The 22,880-nt window shown below is 37.3% G+C and overlaps 1 protein-coding gene and 1 non-coding gene across 5 annotated transcripts in view; both read left to right on the plus strand.

Annotated features, from left to right (window-relative positions):
* LOC131253146 (DNA-directed RNA polymerase III subunit 1) overlaps nucleotides 1-22,880 on the plus strand; it is a 250,463-nt gene that overhangs the window by 30,741 nt on the left and 196,842 nt on the right. The gene's annotated exons all lie outside the window — the stretch shown is intronic.
* Nucleotides 11,606-11,712, plus strand: LOC131254583 (small nucleolar RNA R71). The gene has a single exon (XR_009175703.1). It is a non-coding gene; the product is annotated as a small nucleolar RNA R71 (small nucleolar RNA).

Here is a 22,880-nt window from a genome sequence, read left to right on the forward strand (position 1 = left end):
AGTGCATTAGTAAAGTGGCAAAAGAAGTTTTAGGAGTATTTGGAGGAAAAATCTACTCAATAAGGAAACTTGCTGGTGGAAAGATGAAGTCCAAAAGGCTATTAGCATGAAATGATCTTGTTTCAAGTGCCTAGCAAGCAACTAGAAATGGGGAAAATTTCTAATGGAAAAAGGAATGGTAAGTAGAAACTAAAGCTAATCTTAAGGTATATAATCAAGGTATTAAAAAACGGTTATGTAACGGTTGTAATGGTTGTTACATAATGATTAAAAGTTTGGCCCGTTATGCGTTACAGGGCCTTAACTACTTGTTCTAAACAATTGGACTGTAATAGCTGTTGCCGGTCATAACGGTTTGTTACGAGTGTTCGAGTTGTTGGTATCGCTACAAGTTTCGCTGGCCGGAGATAAAGATAAAATATCGTTATCACCGACAACCAGAAATGCAGGGAAAAAGGGCGAAACATGGGGAAAATGTGCCAAATGGACAAGTGAACGTGGTTTTCTCTTGGTCTTCTAGGGTTATCTCTATTTGGTTATATCCGAAATATCCATCAAGAAAACTATAGGAGTGACCTGCTACCCTCTCTAAAACTTGATCAATGAATGGTAGAGGGAAATGGTCCTTCTTTGTGACCTGGTTCAATTTTCTATAGTCAATGCAAACACGCCAACCAGTGGTGACACGTGTTGGTATGAGTTCATTATTAGAATTCTGCACAATAGTTATTCCAGATTTCTTTGGGACTACTTGAGTTGGACTCACCCAGACACTATCGGATATTGGGTAGATGATTCCCACATCCAATAATTTAATCACCTCATTTTTTACAACTTCCATCATGTTTGGATTGAGACACCTTTGAGGTTGTCTAATCGGTTTGGCATCATCATCGAGGTGGATCCGATGGGTGCATATGCCCTTGATGTCAGAAATGGTCCAGCCCAAGGCTCCTTTGTGGTCCCTTAGAACTTTCAACAATTTAATCTCTTGATCCTTGTCTAAAAATGAAGAGATTACCACAGGATAAGTTTTATTTTCACCTAAGTATACATACTTAAGCTCATTTGGTAGTGGTTTTAAATCAAGCTTTGGAACCTTCGTTGGTGATGGCAGAGGTCACAAGTCCTCGATAGATAGGATTTGAGTGCGCGGTCTCCATTGGTACATACCAATGTCCTGGGTGGAGTGCTCTCATTATCATCAGAAATTTCAGCAAGCACCTTTTCTAAATCATAATTTTTCAAGTCCCCAATTACTTGAATCAATTCCTCAGTCAGACTAGGTTCCAATTCCTCTTCTTCTATCAAGCAGTCCATGAAATTCAGCTCATGGATCTCATTATTCTCAATGGGCTGCTTACATAGATTAAAAATATTTAGCTCTAGAGTCATGTTACCAAAAGACAAGTTCATCATTCCATTCCTGCAATTTATGATTGCATTTGAAGTTGCTAGGAATGGGCGGCCTAAAATGATGGGAACTTGAGCGCTAGCATTTACACATGGTTCAGTGTCTAGTACAATAAAATCCACGAGGAAGTAGAATTTCTCCACTTGGACTAGCACGTCCTCTAAAATTCCCCTTGGTACCTTAATAGAGCGGTCAGCGAGTTGGAGTGTAATCGTGGTTGGTTTAAGCTCGCCTAACCCCATTTGTTTGTAAACTGAATAAGGTACTAAGTTGACACTTGCACCCAAATCTAGCAAAGCATGCTCAATTTGGAAATTCCCAATAATATAAGGAATAGTGAGACTTCCCGGGTCTTTGTATTTGGGTACAACCCTTTGTTGAATGATAGCGCTCACTTTCTCAGTAAGGAAGGCCTTTTTGTGCACATTTAATTTTCTCTTTACAGTGCACAAGTCCTTGAGATATTTAGCATATGATGGAATTTGTTTAATGGCATCAAGCAGCGGAATATTGACAGTAACCTTTTGAAGCACATCCAACACCTCTTGATATTTCATGGAGACAGTTGGATTCCGAAGTCTAGATGGGAACGGAACTAGAGGCTCATATGACTTAGTCTCTTTATCCTTTTGCTGTTGCGGCTCTTGAACCATAGCCGGTTCATCATTTTCTTGAGACAGTGGCTCATCCTTCGGTATTTCTACCGGTTGCATTATCTTGTTATCGACCTCTTTTCCACTTCTCAAGGTAATGATGGCCTTAGCTTGTTCATGATGTAGCTCACTTGGATTTGAGTCTCCAATGAAATGTGTGTTTCTAGGGTTTGGCACAGGTTGAGAAGGAAGGGTGCCTTTTTCCTTAGCATTTAGTTGAGTCTCAATCCTAGCCACAACTGTCTTTAATTCCTGATTTGATTGGATTAGAGACTGATTCATTTGAGCTTGAGAGTTCATGAATGTGGTCAATGCATCCTCCACAGATGATCGCTTAGTGGTATTGGATTATAACTATTCTAAATTTTGATTAGGTCTCTGAACTCAAGGATGTAATGAAATAGGAAATTGAGATTCTAACTTCAAACTTAGGGTAAGTATTATTTTGCTTTGAAATTCATATGATGAATGAAGGCATAATTGTATAAATTTCCGAGTGTTGAACTATTTTTCATGTTTTCAATGTTTGTGGGTAACATTTCTGCAAACCCTCACGAGACTATAGCTTTTCCACTAGGGGAAACCTAGGGGTTTAAAGGTTTGTTGCATATGCTAAATGCAATCGAGATTACCTACGAAAGTGGTGTAGTTAGAATTTTTTTTCATTTTAATTTTATTTTTAAAATTAATTTTTATTTTTTTTCACTTATTTTGCTCGGGACTAGCAAAATTCTGGTTGGGGGGTGTGTTGAGACTCAAATATTGTATAATTTTCCCCATTTATATCTTGATTTTATGAACATAAATCATCTTAATATTTTATTTTACTCATGTATGTGTTGCAAGGTGAATTTAAGAGCTTGGATTGAAAAATGGTGTTAAAAAGTAAGAATTTAATGCTAAAAAATCACCAAGGCAAGGGATGGATCTTAGGAGACCAAGATTGAAGAATTCACATGTTAAAGATCTAAGAAAACCAACTGAGGAATGAAGAGAATCGAAGATTTGAAGTGAAGAATCCTGAAATCGTCCTTAAAAAGTGTATTCTGAAGCTATGAAGTTTATTTTGAGAAACTATGCAGCTGGAAGTCTGTTTTAAACGAACTATGCAGTGAGAAGTCTATTTTTAAAAAATATGTATATTTTAGACGGTTTCTAGGGTTTTTCAACTTTATACGAAAATCGGAGTTGCCTACTTATAAATAGGGCTTCCTAGGGCATTCCTAAACATTATTCAAGGCATCCCAAAACAAAATTTAGGGTTTTTAAAGAGTTTTTAGTTTTATTAAAGCTTTGTAAGTTATTTTTTTTAGATATTTTCTATTTACAATTTTTTCTTTATTTCTTGTCGCTTTTTATTTCAGCAATTTAATTATGTTTTTCTAAGTTCCCTCTAGCCCAAGCTAAAAGGGAAGCACATGGGTTTAATATTTCTTTAAGATTATGATGATTAATTGTTTTAATGATGAGAAGAATGGTGTATGCATGTTATCTATTATTTAGGTTTTGTTTTTTTATCCTCTTGTGAGATCCATATGTTTCCATCATATGAGATCCACATTGATGGATAAGCTTACCCTAGATCAATCAGATTTCCTAGATAGGAGATGTTCTCAACCTGTTATATTTCTTTGATATTCATTATCCTATAGATATTGAATACTTAAAATCATTGGCGCTTGAGAATATATGTCAATGGTGCAAATCCATCATTTTCTAATCTTTTATATCATTTATTAAAATATTTAAACTATTTTATTTTCCGATTAGGTTGACCATAGTGCTCAGATCCTAGTTGTGTTATCCAAGTCATCATGATTTTGGAACATTAACCTATGTGTGGAACTTTGAAGCTTGGGTGTTATTTTATTCAGTTGAATTACATCCATTCAAAAATCCCAAAATCAAATCATCAGATTAATTTTTATTACTTAGTTTGTTTTGCATTTGATTTTTTCTTCTTCTCACACTTCCATCTCCCTGTGGGATCGATCCTGTATTCACGGGATACTACTTACGAACCTCTGCACTTGGAGGCAAGCAATCAAGTTTTTGTGGTCAGCCTAATCGGAAAATAAAACACTTTAAATATTTTAATAAATGATATAAAAGATTAGAAAATAATGGATTTGCACCATTGACATATATTCTCAAGCGCCAGTGATTTTAAGTATTCAATATCTATAGGATAATGAATATCAAAGAAATATAACAGGTTGAGAACCTCTCCTATCTAGGAAATCTGATTGATCTAGGGTAAGCCTATCCATCAATGTGGATCTCATATGATGGAAACATATGGATCTTACAAGAGGATAAAAAACAAAACCTAAATAATAGATAACATGCATACACCATTCTTCTCATCATTAAAACAATCAATCATCATAATCTTAAAAAATTATTAAACCCATGTGCTTCCCTTCTAGCTTGGGCTAGAAGGAACTTAGAAAAAAATAATTAAATTGCAGAAATAAAAAGCAACAAGAAAGAAAGAAGAAAAAAAATGCAAATAGAAAAGATCTAAAATAAAGAAAACAACTTATAAAGCTTTAATAAAACTAAAAACTCTTTAAAAACCCTAAATATTGCTCTTGAATGCTTCTAATGATGTTTAAGAATGCCCTAGGAAGCCCTATTTATAAGTAGGGAACTCCAATTTTCGTACAAAGTTGAAAAACCCTAGAAAACGCCTCAAATATACGTATTTTTCCAAAATAGACTTCTCGCTGCATAGTTCGTTTAAAACAGACTTCTTGCTGCGCAGTTTTCCAAAATAGACTTCAGAGCTTTAGAATACACTTTTCAGGACGATTTCAGGATTCTTCACTTCAAATCTTTGATTCTTTTCATTCCTCACTTGGTTTTCTTGGATCATTGGCATGTGAATTCTTCAATCTTGGTTTCCTAAGATCCATCCTTTGCCTTGATGATTTTTGAGCATCAAATTCTTACTTTTTAGCACCCTTTTTCAATCCAAGCTCTTAAATTCACCTTGCAACACATACATGAGTAAAATAGAATATTAAGATGATTTATGTTCATAAAACCAAGATATAAATGGGGAAAATTATGCAATATTTGAGTCTCAACATGGAATTTTTAAGTGGAACTTTAGGACATGCATAAATATACATATTTGTATGTTTAGGAATTAAAAAAATTGCAAAAAGAATGCATTACATAATAAGTTTTCATTTAATGGGGACCAAAAAGCATGTGCTGCTGTAAGATATCACTCCAATAGTAACCAAAATGACTTTATATAATACAAATGCAACCAACATACAATAATTAAGATATAGAAAAGTAAATGAATTCAAAAAGTACTCCTTTCTGGCCATCTTTCATCTCCACATGAGTGATGAGGTGGCTCGTAGTCATCATCCGGATCCCGTTGCTTTCTGGTCATCATTTGTCCATCCATTTTTCCAGATCATTTTAGGGTATGAGCCCAAAAATGAGGCAGATCGAAATCTTATGTGGACCACACCATAGGCAAAAGTGGTGATTAAATGCCCACCATTAAAAACTTCTTGGGAGCCACAAAAGTTTTAGATGAAGCTGATATTTGTTTTTCCCTTCATCGAGATCTGCATGACCAAATCAACAGGTTGGATGGCAAATAAACATTATAGTGGGCCCTAGGAAGTTTATAACGGTGGGTGTTCAATCACCACTATTTTCTAAGTCTGAAATTAGTTAGAATTTCAATTTTCTAATCCATTACATCCTTGAGTTCAGAGACCTAATCAAAATTTAGAATAGTTATGATCCAATATCCTTAGGTGCTCCGTGACACTAGTCTAACTTTGAGAAATATGCATGTTCCCTATCCTAACTCCTTTCAATCATCCCAAGAATATGAAATTTCTAGTTATCTCATTTTTTTTCATGACATTTCTTCTTTTATCATTATATCCTCATTATTATAGACCACCCTTAGATGAAGATTCCCATCGGGTTTGCTTCATAACCTAAGGTATCGTACTTGTAATGGTAACAGTAATGGATACTTAGGTATCCTTACTCCGGATTACTGACACGATTGTTATGGTCATTGCATTCATGCTCTATAATAAAAATTTCTTTTTTCCATCACTCTTTTTCTCCTTCAATATTCTCTCTTTTAAACATATATTAGTGGTACTAGTTCATTCAACCTTGTTTGAATCAAAAGTTGTTATTCTAGTTCACATATCATATTCCTCACTTAGTTAGGGTGTATTGTGAATTCAGTACATCAAATTGCAACTCACTTTAAACTAGTGATTAGATAATTGAACTCAAGTTTATAATTTTCAGTTGTCAAAATTCTGACTACTATCATCCTAGAATAAATATTAACTTTGCCTTTGGAATTCGCATAATATCATGTTTACATTCTTGTATATAAACATATTATTTTGAAAATGTTGAAATTTTTTTTCCATAAACCTAAAAAAAAAAAAAACTTAAACCTAATTAAAACCTAAAAATAATAAAAATAATAATAAAATAAACTGAAACCCCCCCAAAAAAAAACTTTCACATGGATGACTATCCACACCCCCCAACTAATTCTACATTGTCTTCAATGTAATGATAATGTAATGCAGACAACATAAAAATAAAAGAAAGGGTGGATAGTACTTACCATAAAAAAACTCACCTGCTATGTGACACTAAAAAAAATTGAATATGATACAAATCCTACACAAATGCTCCGTCAGGCCAGGAGCAACAATCTGAATATTCTGGCTCATGAAAAAGGAAGGACTCCTCTCCCAAATGAAAGTTTTCCACATAAGGCTTCAATCTTTGACCATTAACCTTATACACATTGCCATTACGTGGATTCTCAATTTCAACAACCCCATGAGTATAAACATTCTTCACAATGAAGGGGCCTGTCCATGTTGATCTTAACTTTCCCAGAAAGAACTGGAGACGGGAATTGTACAGTAGGACCTTTTGCTGAGGTTCAAAATTCTTCCTCAGGATATTTTTGTTATGAAAAGCTTTGGTCCTCTTTTTGTAGATTTTAGAATTTTCATAGGAATCTCTCCTTAGCTCCTCTAATTCATTCAACTTTAATTTCCTTTGTCCACTTACTTGATCCATATCCAAGTTTAATTTCTTTATTGCCCAGTAGGCTCTATGTTCCAATTCCCCAGGCAAGTGGCAAGCCTTCCCATACACCAATCTATATGGAGACATTCCAATCGGGGTCTTATAAGCAGTCCTATAAGCCCATAAAACGTCGGATAGTCTGAGGGACCAATCCTTCCTTTCTGGCCTTATAGTTTTCTCTAAAATGTGTTTGATTTCCCGATTAGAAATCTCAGCTTGTCCACTCGTTTGTGGGTGGTATGGGGTGCTCACTTTATGCTTGATGCCATATTTCTTCATCAAAGCCTCAAATGTCCTATTGCAAAAGTGAGACCCGCCATCACTAATGATGGCCTTTGGAGTTCCAAATCTAGAAAAAATATTTTTCTTGAGGAATCGTATGACCACTTTGTTGTCATTGGTCCTACTTGGAACTGCCTCAATCCACTTTGAAACATAGTCCACACCAACCAATATATAAAGAAATCCAAAAGAAGATGGAAATGGACCCATAAAATCAATACCCCAACAATAAAAAATTTCCAATGGTAAAATTGGGGATAAAGGCATCATGTTGCGCCGGGACACTCTTCCCAACCTTTGACATCTATCACAAGCAACACAGAAAGCATGGGTGTCTTTAAACATGGTGGGCCAGTAAAAACAACACTGCAGGATTTTTGCAATGGTTTTCTTAGCAGAAAAATGGCCACCACATGCTTCCATGTGGCAAAAAGAAATAACACTCTGAACTTCATCGTCTGGGACACAACGTCTAAAAATTTGATCAGTCCCATATTTATATAAATACGGGTCATCCCAGAAGAAGTTCTTAACCTCGGTTTCAAAACGCTTCCTATCTTGTGACTTCCAATGATATGGCATTTTTTTCGTTACAAGATAGTTCACTATATTCGCATACCAAGGTAATTTGGAGATCGCAAATAATTGTTCATCAGGGAAAGTGTCCTGGATATGCATCTCCTCAGTGGAATCATCTAACACCAATCTAGAAAGGTGATCGGCCACTACGTTTTTTACTCCTTTCTTATCTTTTATCTCTAAGTCAAATTCTTGGAGTAGGAGGATCCATCTCAAAAGTCTCGGCTTTGCATCCTTCTTAGATAACAAATATTTCAAAGCCGAGTGGTCCATGAAAATGACCATTTTGGATCCCAGCAAGTAGGACCTAAACTTATCCAAAGCAAAAACTACTGCAACTCTTTTTCAATTGTTGAGTAGTTCACTTAGGCCGAGTTTGGACTTTTACTTGCATAGTGAATAACGTAGGGCCGTTTATCTTTCCTTTGGCCCAAAACAGCCCCTATGGCGTAATCACTTGCATCGCACATTAGTTCAAAAGGAAGTGTCCAATCTGGTGGACGCATGATAGGTGCAGTGGTAAGGGATGATTTAATTTTATGAAAGGCACTTGCACACTCATCTGTCCACTTAAATGGAACATCCTTTTGAAGAAGATTAGTCAAGGGTCTAGTAATGACACTAAAATCCTTGATGAATCTTCTATAAAAACCAGCATGCCCTATAAGTGATCTAATATCTCTAACAGTTCGGGGGATAGGTAGATTAGCTATAATGTCGAGTTTTGAGCGATCTACCTCGATTCCATTTTTGGAGATAACATGGCCCAAAACAATTCCCTTTTGAACCATGAAATGACATTTCTCCCAATTTAAGACAAGGTGTTTCTCTTCACACCTAGACAAAAGAGATAAATTGTTGAAGCATTCCTCAAAACTACTTCCAAATACAGAGAAGTCGTCCATGAAAACCTCAAAAAACTTACCAACCATATTTGAAAAAATACTTAACATGCGCTGTTGGAAAGTTACTGGGGCATTACACAATCCAAATGGCATCCGTTTGAAAGCAAACGTGTCAAATGGACAAGTGAACGTGGTTTTCTCTTGGTCTTCTAGGGCTATCTCTATTTGGTTATATCTAGAATATCCATCAAGAAAACTATAGGAGTGACCTGCTACCCTCTCTAAAACTTGATCAATGAATGGTAGAGGGAAATGGTCATTCTTTGTGACTTGGTTCAATTTTCTATAGTCAATGCAAACACGCCAACCAGTGGTGACACGTGTTGGTATGAGTTCATTATTAGAATTCTGCACAATAGTTATTTCAGATTTCTTTGGGACTACTTGAGTTGGACTCACCCAAACACTATCGAATATTGGGTAGATGATTCCCACATCCAATAATTTGATCACCTCATTTTTTACAACTTCCATCATGTTTGGATTGAAACGCCTTTGAGGTTGTCTAATTGGTTTGGCGTCATCATCGAGGTGGATCCGATGGGTGCATATGGAAGGGCTTATACCCTTGATGTCAGAAACGGTCCAGCCCAAGGCTCCTTTGTGGTCCCTTAGAACTTTCAACAATTTAATCTCTTGATCCTTGTCTAAAAATGAAGAGATCACCACAGGATAAGTTTTATTTTCACCTAAGTATACATACTTAAGCTCATTTGGTAGTGGTTTTAAATCAAGCTTTGGAACATTGGTTGGTGATGGCAGACGTCGCAAGTCCTCAATAGATAGGATTTGAGTGCGCGGTCTCCATTGGTACATACCAATGTCCTGGGTGGTAGTGCTCTCATTATCATCAGAAATTTCAGCAGGCACCTTTTCTAAATCATAATTTTTCATGTCCCTAATTACTTGAATCAATTCCTCAGTCAGACTAGGTTCCAATTCCTCTTCTTCTATCAAATAGTCCATGAAATTCAGCTCATGGATCTCATTATTATCAATGGGCTGCTTATATAGATTGAAAATATTTAGCTCTAGAGTCATGTTACCAAAAGACAAGTTCATCATTCCATTCCTGCAATTTATGATTGCATTTGAAGTTGCTAGGAATGGGCGGCCTAAAATGATGGGAACTTGAGCGCTAACATTTACACATGGTTCAGTGTCTAGTACAATAAAATCCACGGGGAAGTAGAATTTCTCCACTTGGACTAGCACGTCCTCTAAAATTCTCCTTGGTACCTTAATAGAGCGGTTAGTGAGTTGGAGTGTAATCGTGGTTGGTTTAAGCTCGCCAAACCCCATTTGTTTGATAACCGAATAAGGTACTAAGTTGACACTTGCACCCAAATCTAGCAAAGCATGCTCAATTTGGAAATTCCCAATAATACAAGGAATAGTGGGACTTCCCGGGTCTTTGTATTTGGGTACAACCCTTTGTTGAATGATAGCGCTCACTTTCTCAGTAAGGAAGGCCTTTTTGTGCACATTTAATTTCCCCTTTACAGTGCACAAGTCCTTGAGATATTTAGCATATGATGGAATTTGTTTAATGGCATCAAGCAGAGGAATATTGACAGTAACCTTTTGGAGCACATCCAACACCTCTTGATATTTCATGGGGACAGTTGGATTCCGAAGTCTATATGGGAACGGAATTGGAGGCTCATATGATTTAGTCTCTTTATCCTTTTGCTGTTGCGGCTCTTGAACCATAGCCGGTTCATTATTTTCTTGAGATAGTGGCTCATCCTTCGGTATTTCTACCGGTTGCATTATCTTGTTATCGACCTTTTTTCCACTTCTCAAGGTAATGATGGCCTTAGCTTGTTCATGATGTAGCTCACTTGGATTTGAGTCTCCAATGAAATGTGTGTTTTTAGGGTTTGGCACAGGTTGAGAAGGAAGGGTGCCTTTTTCCCTAGCATTTAGTTGAGTCTCAGTACTAGCCACAACTGTCTTTAATTCCTGATTTGATTGGATTATAGACTGATTCATTTGCGCTTGAGAGTTCATGAATGTGGTCAATGCATCCTCCACAGATGATCGCTTTGGTGGGGGCACATATGGTGCATTGTTAGGTGCCCCAAAGAAGTTATTTTGTGGAGGCATTTGAGGTGCATTGGGTGCATTAATTTGTGGTCCATTCCTCCAACTAAGATTAGGATGGTTACGCCAATTTGGATTATACGTGTTTCCCATTGGTTGCATAACTGACCTTTGGTAATTATTTATAGCATTTGCTTGATCATGCTCATGTGTGATATTTTGTACAACTGAGATTATTAAACAATCCTTTGTGTCATGGTCTGTACCACCACAAATGCTATAAAAATTACCTAAGGAAGTATTTGCTTTAACCATATCAACCTTCCTAATTTCCAAGGCTTCGACCTTTCTAGCCAATGCAGCGAATTTTGCATTAAGGTCGTCTTCCTCTCTTAGGACATACATTCCCGCTTTCTCTCTAGGAATGGGTCTAGTTTGGTCTGATTTAGCAAAGACATCCCATGTCTGCGTATTCTCTGCTAACATATCTATAAAATCCCAAGCCTCATTATGATCTTTGTCAAGAAAGGTTCCACGACACATCATCTCTATGAACTGAACGAGTATCCATGGTGAGCCCCTTTCGGAAAGCATCAATCACGTGCCATGGTTCATAACCATGATGTGGACAAGTAATTAGAATGTCTTTGAAGCGCTCCCAAGCTTGAAAAAATAGTTCATTCCCCTTTTGGGAGAATGACATGATTTATTGTTTTAGTGCATTTGTTTTGTGCTCGGGAAAGAACTTTTTCAAAAACTCTCTACTTAAGGCTTGCCATGAAGTGATGGTATTAGGTCTTAGAGAGTTGAGCCATGCTTTGGCCCGATCCTTTAGAGAAAATGAGAATAACCTAAGCTTAAGTACATCCCTATTGCCATTGTTTACTTGTAACGTTGTAATTACTTCCTCAAAGTCCTTGAGGTGTAAGTAGGGGCTTTTAGAATCTAAGCCATGAAATTTAGGAATTAATTGAATCACACATGGTTTAAAATCAATGTTCCCTGTGTGAGCAGGGAACACTATGCAAGATGGTAAAGTTGATCTTTCAGGGTGTAAATGTTCACGTAAAGTCCGTGGTTGGTTTAACACATTCCTATGAACTTCATTTTCATCCTCAAGAGGAGGATTATGTTGATTTTCTCTATTTTGATTTATAGTTGGATCTGACAGATTTGGATTTGGATTATCAACTGGGTCTGCCATGGAATCCAAGTGATGTTGAGTGCCTCTTCTAAGTGAATGATCAAGGCTTGGAACTAGTCTTCCTTCAGAGGAGAGTCGATTGTTTTGATCCCTACTCCAACGGGACATAAACCATCCACACCACACAACAAATATCACTAATTCAAATCGCATGTATGATACTTAAAATAAAAATAAAAACTTAAATCAACAACCCAGGTGGCAGGGCTGACCATGTGGGTTCAGTCCACAAAGCAAAATAAATCAACAACCCAGGTGGCAGGGCCGACCATGAGGGTTCAGTCCACAAGGCAAAATAAATCAACAACCCAGGTGGCAGGGCCGACCATGAGGGTTCAATCCACAAAAAAAAAGAAAAAGAAAAAAAGAGTAAAACTAATGCAGAAATTAAACTATGCTAATCTGGAAAATAGATTCAGCGGATGATCTTTGTGATCAAACAGCAACTGTAGGACAACCATAGCACTTGGGTGATAAAGTCCCAAGCAGGGCAACCTTATGTTATAGTTAGTGCTTGAAAGACCCAACTGAATTTATTTTCAAAGAAAAAGAAAAGAGAAAAAAATAAAAAAAATAAAAAAAATCTACAGAAAATCTGGAGGGTTTAGAAGAGAACTTACCTTAGAAGAAAACTTACCTTAGCTATCTTGCACAGATCTGATCTATCTCAGTCTCTCCCTGGCAACGGCACCAAAAACTTGCTTGCTTGCCTCCAAAGTGCAGAGGTTCATAAGTAATATCTAGTGAATACAAGGTCGATCCCACAGGGAGATGAATTGCGAGAAGGAAAAAATCAAATGCAAAACAAACTAAGTAATAAAAACTAAACTAATGATATGATTTTGGGATTTTTGAATGGATGTAATTCAACTGAATAAAATAACACCCAAGCTTCAAAGTTCCACACATAGGTTAATGTTCTAAAATCATGATGACTTGGATAACACAACTAGGATCTGAGCACTATGGTCAGCCTAATCGGAAAATAAAACACTTTAAATATTTTAATAAATGATATAAAAGATTAGAAAATAATGAATTTGCACCATTGACATATAGTCTCAAGCGCCAGTGATTTTAAGTATTCAATATTTATAAGATAATGAATATCAAAGAAATATAACAGGTTGAGAACCTCTCCTATCTAGGAAATCTGATTGATCTAGGGTAAGCCTATCCATCAATGTGGATCTCATATGATGGAAACATATGGATCTTACAAGAGGATAAAAAACAAAACCTAAATAATATATAACATGCATACACCATTCTTCTCATCATTAAAATAATCAATCATCATAATCTTAAAAAATTATTAAACCCATGTGCTTCCCTTCTAGCTTGGGCTAGAAGGAACTTAGAAAAACATAATTAAATTGCAGAAATAAAAAGCAACAAGAAAGAAAGAAGAAAAAAAATGCAAATAGAAAAGATCTAAAATAAAAAAAACAACTTATAAAGCTTTAATAAAACTAAAAACTCTTTAAAAACCCTAAATATTGCTCTTGAATGCTTCTAATGATGTTTAAGAATGCCCTAAGAAGCCCTATTTATAAGTAGGGAACTCTAATTTTCGTACAAAGTTGAAAAATCCTAGAAAATGCCTCAAATATACGTATTTTTCCAAAATAGACTTCTCGCTGCATAGTTCGTTTAAAACAGACTTCCTGCTGCGCAGTTTTCCAAAATAGACTTCAGAGCTTTAGAATACACTTTTCAGGACGATTTCAGGATTCTTCACTTCAAATCTTCGATTCTTTTCATTCCTCACTTGGTTTTCTTGGATCATTGGCATGTGAATTCTTCAATCTTGGTTTCCTAAGATCCATCCTTTGCCTTAGTGATTTTTGATCATCAAATTCTTACTTTTTAGCACCATTTTTCAATCCAAGCTCTTAAATTCACCTTGCAATACATACATGAGTAAAATAGAATATTAAGATGATTTATGATCATAAAACCAAGATATAAATGGGGAAAATTATGCAATATTTGAGTCTCAACATGGAATTTTTAAGTGAAACTTTAGGACATGCCTAAATATACATATTTGTATGTTTAGGAATTAAAAAAATTGCAAAAAGAATGCATTACATAATAAGTTTTCATTTAATGGGGACCAAAAAGCATGTGTTGTTGTAAGATATCACTCCAATAGTAACCAAAATGACTTTATATAATACAAATGCAACCAACATACAATAATTAAGATATATAAAAGTAAATGAATTCAAAAAGTACTCCTTTCTGGCCATCTTTCATCTCCACGAGTGATGAGGTGGCTCGTAGTCATCATCCGTATCCCGTTGCTTTCTGGTCATCATTTGTCCATCCATTTTTCTAGATCATTTTAGGGTATGAGCCCAAAAATGAGGCAGATCGAAATCTCATGTGGACCACACCATAGGGAAAAGTGGTGATTAAATGCCCACCATTAAAAACTTCTTGGGAGCCACAAAAGTTTTAGATGAAACTGATATTTGTGTTTTCCCTTCATCGAGATCTGCATGACCAAATCAACAGGTTGGATGGCAAATAAACATTATAGTGGGCCCTAGGAAGTTTATAACGGTGGGTGTTCAATCGCCACTATTTTCTTGTGGTATGGTCCACTGGATTTGTCTCGTTTTTGGGCTCATGCTCTAAATTGATCTGAAAAAATAGATGGACGGCGTGGGTAAAACATATATATCATGATGGGGCCCACAGAGCATTGTCTAGTAGCCACTTCGCTACTGGCAACGTCGCTAGGGAATCCTCGTCCCTTGCGGGGGCCTTTGCCACGAGCGCGGATTGGGTACTACCCCCACCAGGCCAGGACCTAGCTAGAGACAGACGATCCTATTAGGGGCTTTGTGGGGCCCACTGTGATTATTAGTTTAATCCCAGCCATCCATCCATTTTTACATATTATTTTAGGGCATGATCCCAAAAAAGGGGTAGATCCAAGGCACCAATGGACCAACACCATAGGAAACAGTTGTGACAATGACCCTCACCACTGAAACCTTCCTGGGTCCCCTAGTGATATTTATTTGCCATCCAACTTGTTCATAAGGTCACATATACTTGGATGAAGGGAAAACATATATAAGCTTGATCCAAAACTTTTGTGGCCCCTAAGAGGTTTTTAGTGGTATGCGGTCAATCCCCAATGTTTCCTATGGTGTAGTCCACTTGAGCATTTGATCTGTCGCATTTTTTTGCTCATCACCTAAAATAAAATTTCGAAATGGATGGATGGCGTGGATAGAAAACATACATCACGATTGCTCACATATCCCCTTACAGGGCCATTCGTCTTCACCTAGGTTCTGGTGGGGGTAATACCCACCACATCCTTTGGTAGGCAATTTGAGCTCAAAATCCAAGTGGGGCCCACTCTCATCTGTGTGAGAAATCCACATTGTTCATTTGTTTCACGATATCATTTTAGCATGTGGGCTTAAAAATGAGGTAGATCCAAATCTCAAGTGAACCACATTAGTGATTGCATCCCACTATTAAAAACTTCTTAGGGGCCGCGAAAGTTTTCGATCAAGTTGATAATTGTGTTTTCACTTCATCCAAGTCTTTGTGACTTAATCAAGAGGTTGGATGGCAAAAAAAAAACATTACAGTGGGCCCTAGGAAGTTTTTAATGGGCCTTGGAGGTTTTTAATGGTGGGCATTTAATCACCACTGTTTTCTTTGGTTTGGTCCACCTACGATGTGGATTTACCTCATTTTTGGGCTCATGCTCAGAAATTATCTGGCAAAATAAATGGACGATGTTGATAAACACACCGTACATCATGATGTGGCCCACATAGCACCCAGCCACAACCAGAAACAAGTTGCATGCCTGCAACATCATAGGGTTGTCAATTGCATACTGAGTAAACTCTATGCGCCCCCCCTACGATTTATGTATTTTTTCCACTCCGTCCATCCATTTTATTGGACAATTTTAGGGCTGGATTCCAAAGATGAAGCATATCCAAAGCTAAGTGGACAGGAAATGGTGTGAATTGAACGTCTACCGTTGATTTTTTTTAGGGGCCACGGAGTTTTGGATCTGTGTGATTTTTGTGTTTTACCTTCAACCATGTCTGTGTGAATTCTATGAAGAGCTTGGATGACAAATAAACATCACTGTGGACCCTAGGAAGGTTTCAACGGTGGAAATCATTATTCTCACTGTTTCCTATGGTGTGGTCAACTTGAGCTTTGGATATCCCTAAATCTTTTGCTTAACCCCTAAAATGAGCTCGAAAAATGGATGGACAAAGTGGATAAAAAACATACATTCATGGTGGGCCCAAGTGAGTTTACTTAGTACGATAAAGCGTACAGAGTTACTCCATACGCAATTTGCTTCCTCTCCACAATATGACTTAAAATAAAAATGACTTCATTTTCGAGAGGCTTTTTTGTCGAAAAAGGGAGTTTTTGAGGGAGGATTTCAGAACCCTAGATTGCACCCAAATTGACCAGAAATCTGCCCCAAATCCTAGATTTGTCACTGAAATCCACGAATCTTGCAACATTCATCTTCCAATCGAAAAAAAAGAAAAATTTGAGCATTTTTCTTATCTCCATTGAAGACCGACGCTCTCGATTGATGCCCTGTTCTTCCGAGTTTTGATCAACCAACAAGTATAAAAATCTCTCTCAAATATTTACAAAAATACCGAAATGAAAGCTTTTTCCCCACTTTTTCGATTTTTTATGTATTTACGGTAATAATATTGACAATTCGTCGACAACGCTAACACTGGTTACGGCTTAACATAACAACTTAAGGTTGTTACGCATAATGCTTACATTTGTCGACCTAAAATATTTGGAAAAACAACCCTATTTTCTGGAGGAGAAAAAAAAATAGTGCACATGGGATGGAAACTCTTCTTGTTCTTCTTCTCCTCTCCAATGCCTTTTGTGTGTGTCTCTCTCTCCTCCTCTCTCTCTCTTCAAAGTAAAGTGACATGCCTTCATGTTAGCCAACTTTTAAAAAGGAATAAAGTGACGTGTCTTCATGTTAACTAACTTTTAAAAAGGAACTTATATGATACTTTGGTGGTGTATGATGCTTGCTGCACGTCCACTCAGAAATTGTACATGTGGAATATATAAAATCAAAATAAACCTATTAAAATGTGGGATTTGTTGTTGCTACGTCACAGTTCGAAAATCAGATTGTTCAAATGATCTTAACTGTTGATTTGCGGACAATTGTTGGTTGAAATAGGACAATTGGATATTTTTCATTCTTCGCCATCTTATAAATGTCCACTGACCTAATAATTGGATGATGGCATAAGCAACCGATTGCAATAGGGGTTGAGTGCCATAGATTTCATGAATTTCGGGCTTATTTGAGGGCATTTGGGTGGTCCCCCAAATCAGGGACACTATTCATCCATATTTAATTTCAATTTTTTTTTTATAATTACTTGGTAGGAATGATGTCAAATGCTTAAGGCTATGCATTAGTGGGATGAGTGCTATGCATTAGTGGGATGAGTGCCACAAATTGCATGAATTTTAGGCCGATTTGGGGGTATTTGAGAGGTCCCCCAAATTGCTGATACTATTCATCCGGATTTAATTTCGATTTTTTCTTAAAATTTGATGTTTAATGCTTAGGGACATGCTTAGCCTGATGAGTGTCATAGATTGTATGAATTTAGGCACATTCAAGTGGCCCCCAAATCGGCGACGCTATTAATCCAAATTTAATTTCAATTTATTCTTGTAATTACTTGGTTGGATGATGTCAAATGCTTTGGGATATCTATTAGTGGGATGAGTGCTAGTGATTGTATGAATTGGTGGCCAATTTGGTGGAATTTCATTTTTTCCCCCTTAACGGGTGTCATAGATTGCATGAATTTTAGGCCAAATTGAGGGCATTAGAGTGTCGTCGAAATTGGTGTCAATTTAAAATTGTTGGTTAATAAAGTTATCAGACAGCCCGAGACCAGTGTTTGAAATATCGGTATCGCATTATGTATCGCACCCTTGGGATATGGATACGAGTTGGTTATCACATGGGATATATCGGGGTTGTATTACGTAATGTATCACTATTGTTGGAAACATGGGTAAACATTAGGAAAATGGTTGAATTTTTCAATGAAACTTCAGTAATTGTTTAAAAAGACATCAATACAAACTTATAAATCAAAACATTACAAAAAACAAGTGTACATAATAAGTTTTATTTGTATGGGGTCCTAATCTATGCATTGTTTAATTGAATTGATGCATGTATATTCAAAGTCTATTCTTATAATTTATAAATATAAGACGTGTGGAAACACAAGTAATACATTCAAAAGCAAAAGAAGAATCACTAGATCATGTTACATGCATGTTTGATTTTATGTTTAGACATAAAGATTGGAACCAATTTGCGAGAAGTTAGAAAATTTTGATTTTGATTTTTTTCTTCAATTTTCTGCTACTTAGCCCGTCTCCTCCAAATCTCGAAATCGAAGTTCACAATCTTTGTAACAAATTGATGCTGATTTAACATGATTTACAGGAAAAAAAGATTGAAATTTGAAAAGGCTCACCAAATCGAACATGTGGGATGTATTCCACTAGTTGTGTGTTTCGTATCGCACAGGTGGGATACAAGATATATTGGGGGATTTATCGGCCAATATCATCGATACTTAAAACACTGCTTGAGACAACATTTTTACCTAAGAATGGACTGTTGCACTATCATAAACATGTTTAAAATTAGAAAAGAATGTATATATATATCATCTCAATTCTTAAGATTTTTTTTTTTTTTTTTTTGATTTTTCATAAAAAATTAAACATTTATAGGGCATGTTATGACTCATAATGTAATGGTTTTCATGGTTGTTGCTACGACAACCATTGTCGTTATTGGATACGTTGCATATGGTGATTAGTATAATAGAATGGGGGCAAGAAGGTGAGAAAGATGTCTTCAAACTTGTGAGAGAGGAAGGGTAGGGACATATTTCATGTTAGATGCATTAAGAACAATGACTAGAAGGTGCTTTTTAGGGATAATGAGATTAATGTAGGTGGAGAAGCTATTTTAAAACTTGTTAAGTGACCACTCTAGGATCATAGGGATAGAAGGAATCATAAACTCAAATGAGACCGGCAATCATAGAAACTCTTGTAGCATTATGACATCTGAAGTGAAAGAAGCCTTGAAAAAGATACCGGTTAAAGTTTGGAAGTGCACATGAGCTTTTGATTTGTTTGGTTGACGAAGTTGTTCAACATGATTGTAAGATCAAAGAAAATGCTAAATGAATGGGGAAAAGTATTGTGGTGTGTTTACAAGAATAAAGGTGACATATAGAGTTGCACTAATTTTTATGTGTTTAAATTTATTAGTCATACCATGACACTTTAAGAGGTGATTGAGCAAAGGCTAAGGTGTGAGGCAAATGTATCAGAAAATCAATTTGGAGTTAGGCCAGGGGAGTCTACCATTGAGGCTATTTTCCTACTTAGACAACTGATGGAGAACTATAAGGAGTGGAGGTAGGATTTTCACATGGGCTTTATCGACTTAGAGAAAGCATACATTAGGGTCCTTGGATAATTAATGTGGTAGGTTTTGGGACATAAAAGAGCCTCAAGATGATACATTGACATGATTAAGGATATGTATGGGGGAGTGCTAACAAATTTGAGTATTGCTAGAGGGAGACGAGTGAGTTCCCAATTACTATAGGGATACACTAGGGTCGACGTTGAGCCCATATCTTTTTGCATTGGTCATGGACAAGTCTACAAGGCATTTTCAAGAAAAGGTCTCGTGCTGCACGTTGGTTGTGGATGACATGGTTTTGATTGATGAGATGAGGGTAGGAGTGAACATAAATCTAGAACTATGGAGGGATGATTTACAATCTAGAGATTTTAAATCAATTAAACTAAAACAAAGTATATGGGATGCAACGTTTTAGTGACAATAGGAGTGGAAGTGAGGAATTAGTTAGGATTGTTGACCAAGTACCCAAAAATGACAATTTTCAATATCTTTGGTTGATAGTTCATGAGAGTAGAGAGATTGAGATGGATGTTACTCATAGAATTCAACTTGGGTGGAAGAAGTGGAGATGTGCGTCCGGAATTTTATTTGATCGCCATGTACTAATCAAAATGAAGGGAAAGTTTGATAGGATAGCTATAAGACCAGACATGCTTTATGGGTTTATAGGATGAGTGTAGAGGATGTTGAGATGGATTAGTGGCAAGACGAGGAAGGATAGAATTTAAAATGAATGCATTTGAGGGAAGTTAGGAGTAGCACCCAATAGGTAATAAGATGAGGGAAAGTTGACGTATATGGTTAAAGAGAATGCTAGTGTATTGTATTGTGTATTGTGTGTGGTTAGTGGCCCCTTTTAGTGTAAGTGCATGTGCACACTTCCCTCTTCTCCAGCGGTGTACTATATGCTTTATCATAATAAAATATTATGTGTTAGGGCAAGCAAGCCTAACACATCATCTCTCCCAAACTCTCCTTCTTCTTCTTCTCTCTCAATATTCTCATCTCTTCTTCACATTATCCTCATCAAATCATTCTCTACTTGGTATCAGAGCATAGATCCAGGCATTCCGCATCCAACAGGTTGAGAGGCAACACGTCACCTTGCTGACGTGCTGACTCCGTTTGAGCTAAAAGTTTAGAGGTTTGATAGATCTTGATTTTAGAAGATTTGTCATGATTTTTTTAGAATTTATTGGACCTCCTTTCATGGTATTTTGGGCGAAATAGAGAAATTCGAAAATCGGGCCCATCTTCCGTTTTTCTTTGATCTACCTCAAATCGGTAAGCTTTTCTTTGGTTTCTTTGCTCAAGATGGACCGAAATCTTCCTCCCAGGCTACCCATGGTGGATTTTTTTTACTTAAGATCAATGTTTGAGAGGTTTTTAACCTCAAACGGACGTGCAGTTGGGCCGTTTTTCACTTGGTTAGGCCCTTTTTGACTGCGTTTCATGATATTTTGGATGATTGATATTTGTTTGAGGTTTATCTCTTATTATCTTGAAGGATTGAGTGAGATAGAGTTGTTTGAATCAATTTTTCTTGGTGTAGGGGATATCTTGGCGTAGGTTTCTCTCTCTTGGACTCTACTATGGCTGACAAAGGGCCCTCATCTCTTGGCATAGGGTCTCTTGAATCCAACCCCTTACAGATTACCTCCATTAAGTTGAATGGTAACAACTATCTTCAATGGGCACAATCTGTAAAAGTGTTTTTAGGAGCCCGTGACAAGTTGTCCTATATTTTGGATGATCCCCCAAGCTCTACAGATGTATCTACAAGTCTTGGACAAAGGAGAATTATCAAGTTATTGCATTGTTGTTGAATAGTATGGATTCATCGATTAGCCACTCAGTGATGTTTTAATCCTCGGCTAAAGGCATTTGGGATACGCTTCATGATATGTTCTCAGAATCTCAGAATTTTTCACGGGTGTTCCAGCTTATTCGAGAAATTGGTCGGTTTTAACAAAACTCCAGATCCTTAAAAGATTACTATTCGACGCTTCGGGGTATGTGGGATGAGTTGGATATGTATCAGCCTCTTCCTTCCAAATGTAAAGAAGATCATGAACATGCTCATAAGCAACCGGATGATACTCGTATCATGCAGTTCTTCGCTGGGTTGAGTTCTGATTATCTTCATGTTCGCGAACAGGTTGTTATGCAGGATCCTCTTCCCCCATTGACGACAGTCTATGCCATGTGCCAGCGTGCTACGGTTTCTACTCTTCTTTCTCATTCATTTGTGCCACTCGAGCGTTTGGCACATCTTACTGGTGATCAGTCCTCCCTTGGTCTTCGGGTACCATCCTTGAGCTCAGGGGGCATTTCTGGTTTTGGTGGTCGTGGTAGAGGTTGCGAGGGAGATCGCAGTCGTGGCGGCTGTAGTTTTCATGGTTGTGGTGGACGTGGATGAGGACGTGATGGTTCCCGCATTTGTTCACGTTGCGGTGGAACTAATCACACTGTTGATTATTGCTGGCAGGTACATGGTCATCCTACGTATGCCGTTGCTTCTGTTGCTTCCACCGTTGCTTCTGAGACACAGTCTTCCACCCCGACAGCTGAGCAGTCTACTTTAGGAGAGTCTCTTATCATTTCTCGGGCGGCATATGATGCCCTTATGCGGCTTCACATTCGTGATATTCCTGAGCCTTCTCACGCGGCTTCGGCCCAGTCAGGCACTGCCCTTCTTACGTCATCTTCTCCTACCTCTTGGGCCATCGACTCTGGAGTTTCCTCCCATATGATTGGTAAGTTGCAATTCTTTTCTTCTTATTCTCCTTCTCCTCCCACTCAGTATGTCACAGTCGCAGATGGAATCCAATCTCCCATCTCTGGGATTGGTTTCATCCCTCTCTCTTCTTCCTTGTTTTTGTCCTCGGTCTTGCATGTGCCTCGTTTTCCATTACACTTATTGTCTGTTAGCTCTCTTACTAAATCATTCAATTGTTTCATCACCTTCTTCCCTTCTTATTGTTTGTTTTAGGACCTACAGACGAAGAGAGTGATTGGTGGGGGCATGAGCGAGGAGGTCTTTATCTTCTCGATGATACACTCGTTGTCGCTTCTAGTATCCTTTCTCTAGATCGAGAGTCCATGACTCGGTGGCATTGCCGCTTAGGCCACCCATCCATTGCTAGATTGA

This window comes from Magnolia sinica, chromosome 8, assembly GCF_029962835.1.
Source record: "Magnolia sinica isolate HGM2019 chromosome 8, MsV1, whole genome shotgun sequence".
NCBI lineage: Eukaryota > Viridiplantae > Streptophyta > Magnoliopsida > Magnoliales > Magnoliaceae > Magnolia > Magnolia sinica.